The 9,341-nt window shown below is 42.7% G+C and overlaps 1 protein-coding gene across 1 annotated transcript in view; it reads right to left on the bottom strand.

Annotated features, from left to right (window-relative positions):
- PPP1R36 (protein phosphatase 1 regulatory subunit 36) overlaps positions 1-9,341 on the bottom strand; it is a 75,498-nt gene that overhangs the window by 63,908 nt on the left and 2,249 nt on the right. The gene's annotated exons all lie outside the window — the stretch shown is intronic.

Below are 9,341 nucleotides of genomic sequence, written 5' to 3'. Positions count from 1 at the left end.
ATCCCAGTCGCTACTTGCCAAAGTAGGAGGTGGAACAATGTTTTGTATAGTATGTTATGCCAATTGAGCTTGATGTCCCCTGCGACTATGGTCCCAAGCCTGCAGGTATAAAATGGTCTTTTTTACAGATGGCATGATGTTTACACAGAAAATTCCAAAGACTTGACAAAAACTCTTAGAACTAATACACAATTACAGCAAAGTAGCAGAATACAGGGTTACTATGCAATAGCCAATTGCTTTCCTATATACCAGCAATGAATAATTGGAATCTGAATTTAAAAACACAACATCATTTACATTAGCACCAAAAAAGTGAAATTAAAAACCCAAAACCAAACTCATTGCCATGAAGTCAATTCCGACTCATTGTAACCTTATAGGACAGACAGTGCTGGTAAGTTCGAACCACTGACCTTTTCATTAGCAGCCAAATGCCTCAATCATTGTGCCACCAGAGCTCCTTAAAAAGTGAAATACTTAGGCACAAATCTAACAACATGTATAAGATCGATATGAGGAAAGCTGCACTTGTTAGTAATTGCTAGCTCCGGAGCCTCTGCTGCACTGCGAGCCTCAGGTTAGCTCTGGTGCGCCAGCACCTAGCTGCAGGTCACACAGGTAAAGCTCTCAATAGATATTTGCTTAGGTAGATCATACTTGATGTATGCTTACAGCTTGTTGAGTAAAAACTAAACAAAGCTAGGTAGACAGCAGGGACTGAACTGACTTTCTGCCTCTGGGGCTTCCCTCCCGGCCTACCACTGGCTACTCTAAACCACCTCTGATTCTGCCCTGTCTCTTCATCATGAATTGGGTAAGATAAATCTCTAGGAACTTTGACTCTGGAGAAAAAAAAAAAAAAGGCATGTTCTAGCTCACAAGCCCTCTCTGACTTTAAACCCTAAATTTGTGATGGGGTATCAGTACTTTTCTCTCCACTGACACCAAACACTAATGTGGGCCTGAAATACACAAAGGTCCACTTTCCTTTACCTTAGTACTATCCCTGGAGACCCTGGGTGCCACCAATAGTTTAGCACTCAAGTGCTAGCTGAAAGGTTGGTGGTTCAAATCCATCCAGAGGTACCTTGGAAGAGAGGCCTAGACATCTGCTTCCGGAAGGTCACAGCCTTGAGAACCCAATGAAGTAGTTCTACTCTGCGCCAGCAGGTTGCCGTGCACTGGAATTGACTTGATGGCAACTCACAACAGTAACAACAGCCCTGTTCCCATCAGCTGGACTCCCAGGGTAATCCTAACTTACATGCTGAGGCCTGCCACACTGAGTTGCTTAAACGCAAGGCAGCACTACCACAAAAGGGATGCCCACCACTTTTTTTTCCTAAATTTTATTTATTTTTTGTTGCTGCTGAGAATATATATAGCAAAATATCTACCAATTCAACAGTTTCTACATGTACAATTTAGTAACACTAATTACAATCTTCAAGTTGTATAATCATTCTCACCCTCCTTTTCTGAGTTGTCCCACTCTCATTAACATAAACTCACTGGACCCTAAGGTTCCCATCTAATCTTTTGAGTTGCTATTGTGAGTTAGGGCAGCTCTGGTAGCAGAGTGGCTAAGACACTTGCCTGCTAACCAGACGGCTGGCGGTTCAAACCCACCAGCCACTCCTCGGAAGGAAGGTTGGGCAATCCTACTACTGCCTCGGAAACCCAAGGAGGGGTCGCTATGAGTCGGGTTTGACTTGACGGCACATAACAACAACAACAACCACATTGTGAGTTAGATCCCAGATAGATAGTTCTTAAAAGAGCATAATGTTCAAGGCAGACTTTTTTTTACTAGTTGTTTGGTTTTAAGATGACTTTGGGGGGGATATTAATTGGTTTAAGGTTTAAAGATTATCTTGATGCAACAGTTTCAGGTGTTCTTCCACCTTCCATGGTTCCAGAAAGTCTAGAGTCCACAAGAATTTGAAATTTTGTTCTGCATTTTCCCCTCTTTTGATCAGGATTCTTCTATGTAATCTGTGATCAAAATGTTCAGCAATGACAGCAGGGCACCATCCAGTTCTTATGATCGCATGGTAAAGGAGGCAGTGGGACATGGCCACAATTCCATACCCTCCTCCTTTTCCTGACTCTCCTTCTTCCTCTATTCCTCCAGGTGAATAGAGACCAATTTTGTGCCTTGGATGGCTGTTTACAAACTTTTAAGAGCACGGGCACTACACAACAAACTAGGAGGCAGAACAGAAGCACTAAGCACATTATTAGGCCAATTAACTGAGATGTGTATGAAACATGATCCTAAACCTCCAAACCAAGGATTCCCACCTATTCTTCATGGTATCCCTTTCCCAGTCTCTCCTCACTGTCCCAATCTGTGTACTCACACAGTCTGTTTCACTTTTTAAATTGAGGTATAACTTACATATTTTGTTGTATGTGCCATCAAGTCAGACCTGACTCATAGTGACCCCTCCCTTGGGTTTCTAAGGTGGTACCACTGCACAAGTAGATTGCCCAACCTTCCTTCCAAGGAGTGGCTGGTGGGTTTGAACCGCCAGCCTTCTGGTTAGCAGTCAAGTGCCTTAGGCACTACATAAGGTATAAATCTTATGTGCATAGCTTGATAAACTTTTTAATACATATACACCTATGTAACTACTACTTAGATCAATATGTAAGACATCTCCAGCACCCCAGAATATTCTAGTGTACCTCCTCTACAGTTGAAAACACCTCAAAGGTAGCCACTATTCTGACCTCTATTATCAAAGGTCTTTTTTGCCTGCTTTAAAAACTTCACATAAATGGAATCATACAGTACCTTTTTGTATCTGGCTTGTTTTTGCTCAATATTACATCATACAGCCTACATTTTAAATCACACCACCCCAAATATATTCTCTAAAATTAGTGGAAATAGATCAAATCATTTTTTAAGAGTAATTTGGTAACAAACCAAAAGAAACTTTATTATGAATATGAGTATTTTATGATTACGAAAGGAAGTGTGAAACTGGTATCAGTGAATTTATTACTAGGCTCAGATATGAAATAGCGACCTGTGAGGTGGGTTATTTGTAGATTAGTATTGCAAAATCTGTCAGCATTGTATTCTTTCACCATAGTTATTCAATCTGTATTATGAGAAAATACTCCAAGATGCTGGACTATATGAAGAAGAACACAGCATCAGCAGTGGAGGAAAACCAAATAAAAACTTGCAATATGCAGGCAACACAAGCTTACTTGCTGAAAATGAAGAAGACTTGAAGCATTTATTGATGAAGATCAAAGACTAAAGCCTTCAGTATAGCTTACACCTCAACATAAAGAAAACAAAAATCCCCACAATTGGACCAATAAGCAACATCATGATAAATGGAGAAAAGATTGAAGTTGTCAAGGATTTAATTTTACTTGGCTCCACAATCAACGCCCATGGAAGCAGCAGTCAAGAAATCAAATGAGTTATTGCATTGGGTAAATCTGCTGCAAATGACTTCTTTAAAGTGTTCAAAGGCAAACACGTCACTTTGAGAACTAAGGTTCACCTGACCCACGCCATGGTATTTTCAGTTGACTCATATGCATGCAAAAGTTGGAGAATGAATAAGGAGGACCAAAGAAGAATTAAGGCCTTTGACTTATAGTATTGGGAAAGAATATTGAATATACCATGGACTGCCAGAAGAAGAAACAAATCCATCTTGGAAGAAGTACAGCCAGAACGCTCCTTAGAAGCCAAGATGACGAGACTTCATCTCACATACTACGGACATGTTATCAGGAGGGAACCAGTCCCTGAAGAAGGACATCATACTTGGTAAAGTAGAAGCTCAACAAAAAAGAGGAAGACCCTCAACAAGATGGATTGACACAGTGGCTGCAACAATGGGCTCAAAAATAGCAATCACTGTGAAGCTGGCGCCAGACAGGGTAATGTTTAATACTGTTGTTCACAGAGTCACTATGAGTTGAAACTGGCTTGATGGCACCTAACAACAACATCTGAAAACCTTCCTTGAGCTCAAGTCCCACTTGTTCAATAGCCTAAGAGATGTATCCATGTGAACACGTCATAGCAACTGCAAACACTTCACTGGTTTTGACTCTTTTATTCTGTACACTGAAGGGCAATCCCAGCTATCCAATCACTGAAGAGAGAGCAAACATAGACCCCTCCTTCCTCTCCTTTCACATCCAAGTACCACATACATCCTATCAATTCAACCCAAACATCCTGTGAATTTCACCTGTTTATTTCTTAATCTTGAACCCTTCTGTTCCTACCAACACTGACTTAGTTCTGCTTCTTTTGTAACTACTGATAAACCTCCTACAACTAACCTTCTAATTGGTCCCCTGCTTCTTGTCTTGTTCTGCTTGAATGCCTACACTGGATGATGTGGTGCAGTGAATTACTTGGATGGCTTTCCTAGCCATGGTCTTTGTGACTCCCACCAGATTGCTGAGTGGAACTATGCAAATGCAAGGTGTTTATGGCCTACCAAGGGGTTGTGCATAATGTAAATAAGGCACATGGCACCCTTGTAGGGCTGGGACCATGCTAATAAGGTGTATAGAACTCTAATGTGGAACTGGTTAGTTTTGTCACTCTGCTAGGCTTAAAATGAGCATTCCTAGAAACAGAAAGGGGGATCTCACTGCCATTAAGAGAGAAGAGCTGGAGATGAAGTAGGGCGTGTCCTTGGACCCGAGATCCCTGCACGCGACCTCCTTAGCAGAGAAACACCGCACTGAGAGACAGCAGCAGTGGAACCAAGAGGCACGAGACAGAGCAGTGGGCTTTCTGGCCCACGGAGCGAGAAAGCTGAGTGCCCTTGGGCAGGAGGCTTGCTGGCAGAGTGGGGTGCACCTAGGTGTACCTATCAGCAGAGCTGAAAGAGCTTTGTAACACTTGCCGAAGCAGGGCAGAGGCCAGGCAGTGGCTAAAGGCCAGGGAGGCGTGCCCAAAGGCATAGCAGAGGGGAGAGTGACCTGATGGAAGAACTGTGTCCTGAGTGCATTCCTGAACCTGAGTTGTAGCCTGTTACTTCCCTAATAAACCTCTATAATCATGAGTATTGTCTGTGAGGTCCGTATGGCCATTGCGAGAATTATCAAACCCAGTAGAGAAGTAGTGAATGCCGTGGGAGGGACAGTTCGTGTCAGAATTGGTAAAAAGGTTTGGAGGGCAGTGTCACATTTGGCCTCATAAGAATAAGCCTTGTGCTGCTGATAGTGATTCTGTCTCCCTCTGGTGAAGTTAGAGAAGGTCAGAAGATGCTGCCCCCACGCCCTTTTTGCAGATGCTAAGGTATACTATATTACAATCGCCCTGTCACTATCTCCCTAGCTGCTATTGGATATGATGGCTGCTAATGGACATAAAGTATGTGTTTCAGGGGGAAGTGGCTGCCCTCTGAAGAATCCCAGAACTCTACCTTAGGAGGAAGGACTGTTCTCTGGAGCCACATCTAGAAAAACCTGAACAGCAGCACACGATGATACCCACTGCCTACAGGGGCTTTCCATTTCATCACCCTTTCCCTTTGATTGCTTCCTTTCATCACCCTTTCCCCTACCTGCTTTCTGTACATGCTCACAGGCATGTAGACATGGCTGTCCAATTCACATTTAATCCCGGGCAAGAGGAATTTAGGCATTCTCCTCCCAAGAAGTGAACTGGGTATGCTTGACTAGCATCTAACTTCACTCATGGACAGGAGTTTAACTTCAGGGGACCTAGGCTGATGATGATGTGTGCTGTTCTCACTACTGTCCTGTTAATTCTTTAAGTAATAAAATGTCTGTTGATCATGCCATTACAAGTGTCTGGTCTGTGTGCTGCTCCAAATAGTCTCTCACTACGAACTTGTGAATTTAGTAACACTGCAGCCTATTTTGAGAAGATCCAGACATGAAGATGAATCAGACAGTTCCTATCATGAGGCTTACCGTCTAGTAGGGAAGGAAACTTGATGGTGCAGTGGTTAAGCACTCGGCTGCTAACCAAAAGTTAAGTGATCTGAACCCACCCAGCAGCTCCACAGGAGAAAAGACTTGGTGAACTGCTCCTGTAAAGACTGCAGCCTAGCTATTGGGCAGTTCTACTTTGTGCACTGAGTCAAGATCGACTCAATGACACACAACAACATCTTCTAGTAGGCGGAGACTGTGTATAATAGAAAGGGCTTTGGGATCATTTTGGTTCAAAATGTCAGTCCCACTACTTATTGGCCCTGTGACTGGCTCAGCTGCTTAACCACCCTGATCCTTTTATTTTTTTTAAATTGTGATTTGGGTGAAAGTTCACAGAGCAAATTCACTTTCCATACTGCAGTCCATACACATTTTATTTCATAACATTGACTACAATTCCCTACAGTGTAACAGATCTCTTCCCACTTCCTCCCTGTAGTTACCTCTTCCCTGTGTCCTTTCCTGTGTATTCCTGCTCCTCAAGCTATCTCCCTGTGGAAACACTGCCTTCTGTTCTCCCAGGATTGATTGCTTTAAGGAGTGTATCTGCCTGATGGATATGTTCACCCTATATGCCTGCTGTTTGGCTGGTAGCCACAGGAGTAAGTTCAATTCCAGACCTGAAGGGCAACTAGGGCCCACAGTCTCAGGGGTCTCACCAGGCTCTATCAGTTGTTCCACATTATTCTTCCACTCTATCTAGGATCTTTAATCTCTCTGATCCTTGGTTATTCATCTATAAAATGGGAATATTAATGCTGACTGTCTATGGCTGTTGTAAGGATTAGAAAAGTATTTACATGTTTGGCACATAACAGGTGCACCAACACAGGTGCACCAACAGACTGTCACTGTTGTTGCCACTGAGTCAACTGCAGTTCCTCTGGATGGGTCAGAGCTGCTGACCTTTTGGCTGGTAGTTGAGTGCTTAACCATTTGTCCACCCAGCAACCCCTGACAACAGTTTTGTTCGGGAGCTCTGGTAGCATAGTGCCTAAGGCACTTGACTGCTAACCAGAAGGCTGGCGGTTCAAATCCACCAGCCACTCCTCGGAAGGAAGATGGGGCAATCTATTTTCGTAGTGATACTGCCTCGGAAACCCAAGGAGGGGTCGCTATGAGTTGGGTTCGACTCAACGGCCCATAACAACAACAACAACATATATATATATACATTTTAACTATTTTGGTAAAACATAAATAACAAAGAAACTGCAATGTCAAGCATTTTTAAGTAGATGATTCAATGACATTAATTACATTCACCATGCTGTGCAACCATCACCCTTATCTACCTCCACAGGTTTTCATCACCCCAAATAAAAACTCAGCACTCCCTAACAACTCCTTATTTCCCCTTCTCCCCAGCACCAGTAACCACCAATAAACTTTTTATGTCTCTGCACTTGTCTATCATTAACTATTTTGTATAACTGCAATCATAGAATATTTGTCCTTTTTGTGACTGATTTATTTCACTTAGCATAATGTTTTCAAGGTTCATCCTTAGTGTAGCATTAGAACTTCATTTCTCTTTATGGCTGAATAATATCCATTGCATGTATATATTGCATTTTGTTTACCCATTTATCTATTGATGGGTATTTGTTTACCCATTCATCTCCTTGTTTCTAGTTTTTGGCTATTGTGAACAGCTATGTACTATTAACAGATTCAACATTTTCTCAATGGACATTAAAATGAGTTTTTTCTAATCTAGCAATTTTACTAGAACCCTGGTAGTGCACCAACCACTTCGCAAGAAATGATTGTGGCAGTCTGTTCCCATAAAGATTTACAGCCTTGGAAATCCTATGGGACAGTTCTACTCTGTTCTACAAGGTCACTATGAGTTGGAATCGACTTGATCACAAGGTGTAGAAATTTCACCACGTAAAATTTATCTTTTATTGCAGTGGGTATAATATGGTCCTTTTCCAGTTACCTAGTGCCACTCTGACAAGAATATACACAATTCGGATGGCCTTAACAAACAGGAGTTTATTCTTACAATTTGGAGGCTTTAAGTCCAAGTTCAAAGTGCCAGTCTGTAGGGGCTGGGTGAAAGCCCCTCAACCTTGGGGCCCAGCTCTGCCTCCTGCTCCCGGCCCACTGGAGCTAGAGGCATTTCTTCACTCAGACAGCCACTGGCTGCTGAGGCTGAGAAGCCCCAAGGTTGACAAGGAAAAAGGCAAAGTCCTGATGTTACCACAGGGCAGGCCATTGACTTAAGTCCAGTTTAAGTCCCAAGGTCGGCAGAGCATAGCAGGCTGCTGAGCAATGACACGGCTACATGCAGGGTCCAAGCGTGCCATAGGCTAGAGACCATTCCCAAAGGCTTCTCCTTATATACAGGAAGCAGAGCACATACCCAAAGGCAGCTACCCAGCTGCTTGTGGTAGATCCCACCATGGAGTTGATTGCCAGTCTCCTCATGGGAATTAACTACCACCAGCTGCCCAGCCACTCAACCAGGCCCAGCCAATTTGACACACAAACCGAACTACCACAGGTCTCTTTAATATAAGACTATATTTGTACAGCTCCAGGAGACAATTTTACACAGTATTTAAGAACATGGATTCTGCATCAAACACACTTGGATTAGCCACCTCCTACCTCAGAAGGAAAACTGGGCAATCTACTTCCATTGTGATACTGCCTCAGAAACCCAAAGAGGGGTCACTATGAGTTGGATCCAATTCAATGGCAATGACAGCTATGAGGTAAGGAGCTCTGGTGGCATAGTGCCTAAGGCATTTGACTACTAACCAGAAGGCTGGTGGTTCAAATCCACCAGCCACTCAGTGGAAGGAAAATGGGGCAATCTACCCTCATAAAGATTTACCACCTGGGAAACCCAAAGGGGTCACTATGAGTCAGAATAGTTAGTTTGTTTTTTCATCTATGAGGTCTGGCCAAGTCACTTAGTTTTCCTCAAATTGCTTAATCCTTCCAAATCTGTGTCTTCTCTCTAAAACTGCATTAATATGTAGCTATTTTTAAGGATTGGTGAACTGATGAACAGTGCCTGGTACATTGGACCAATCAAATCCACTGTCAACCACACCCCATCCCACCTTTTACCTTTTACTTTCAATGTTGACTTCAGAAAATTTGTAATAGCTGCTAATTCTTTCTCAGTCTCTGAAAAGTATGTGAATCTAAGATGTTCTAAAGACCTGGGAGCTATTCTTTTGAAATAGAATTCTCAAGGAAGATCACACTGTGGGGCAGATGACCCAATAAGTAAGTTAAACATGGGTTTACTAATCTGTACTGAAGTGTCACATGTTTTTCATGATGTGGTGAAAAACATGTGAAACTGTTCACTACCAATTAGTAAGTAAGCACAAGTAAACCCGTGCTTACCTTGC

The sequence above is a fragment of the Orycteropus afer genome, unplaced genomic scaffold (assembly GCF_000298275.1).
Source record: "Orycteropus afer afer isolate SDZICR_OR568_19922 unplaced genomic scaffold, OryAfe1.0 scaffold00088, whole genome shotgun sequence".
Taxonomy (NCBI): Eukaryota; Metazoa; Chordata; class Mammalia; order Tubulidentata; family Orycteropodidae; genus Orycteropus; species Orycteropus afer.
The sequence above is the reverse complement of the archived record's forward strand: the minus strand, read 5'-3'. Positions and strand labels throughout refer to the sequence as shown.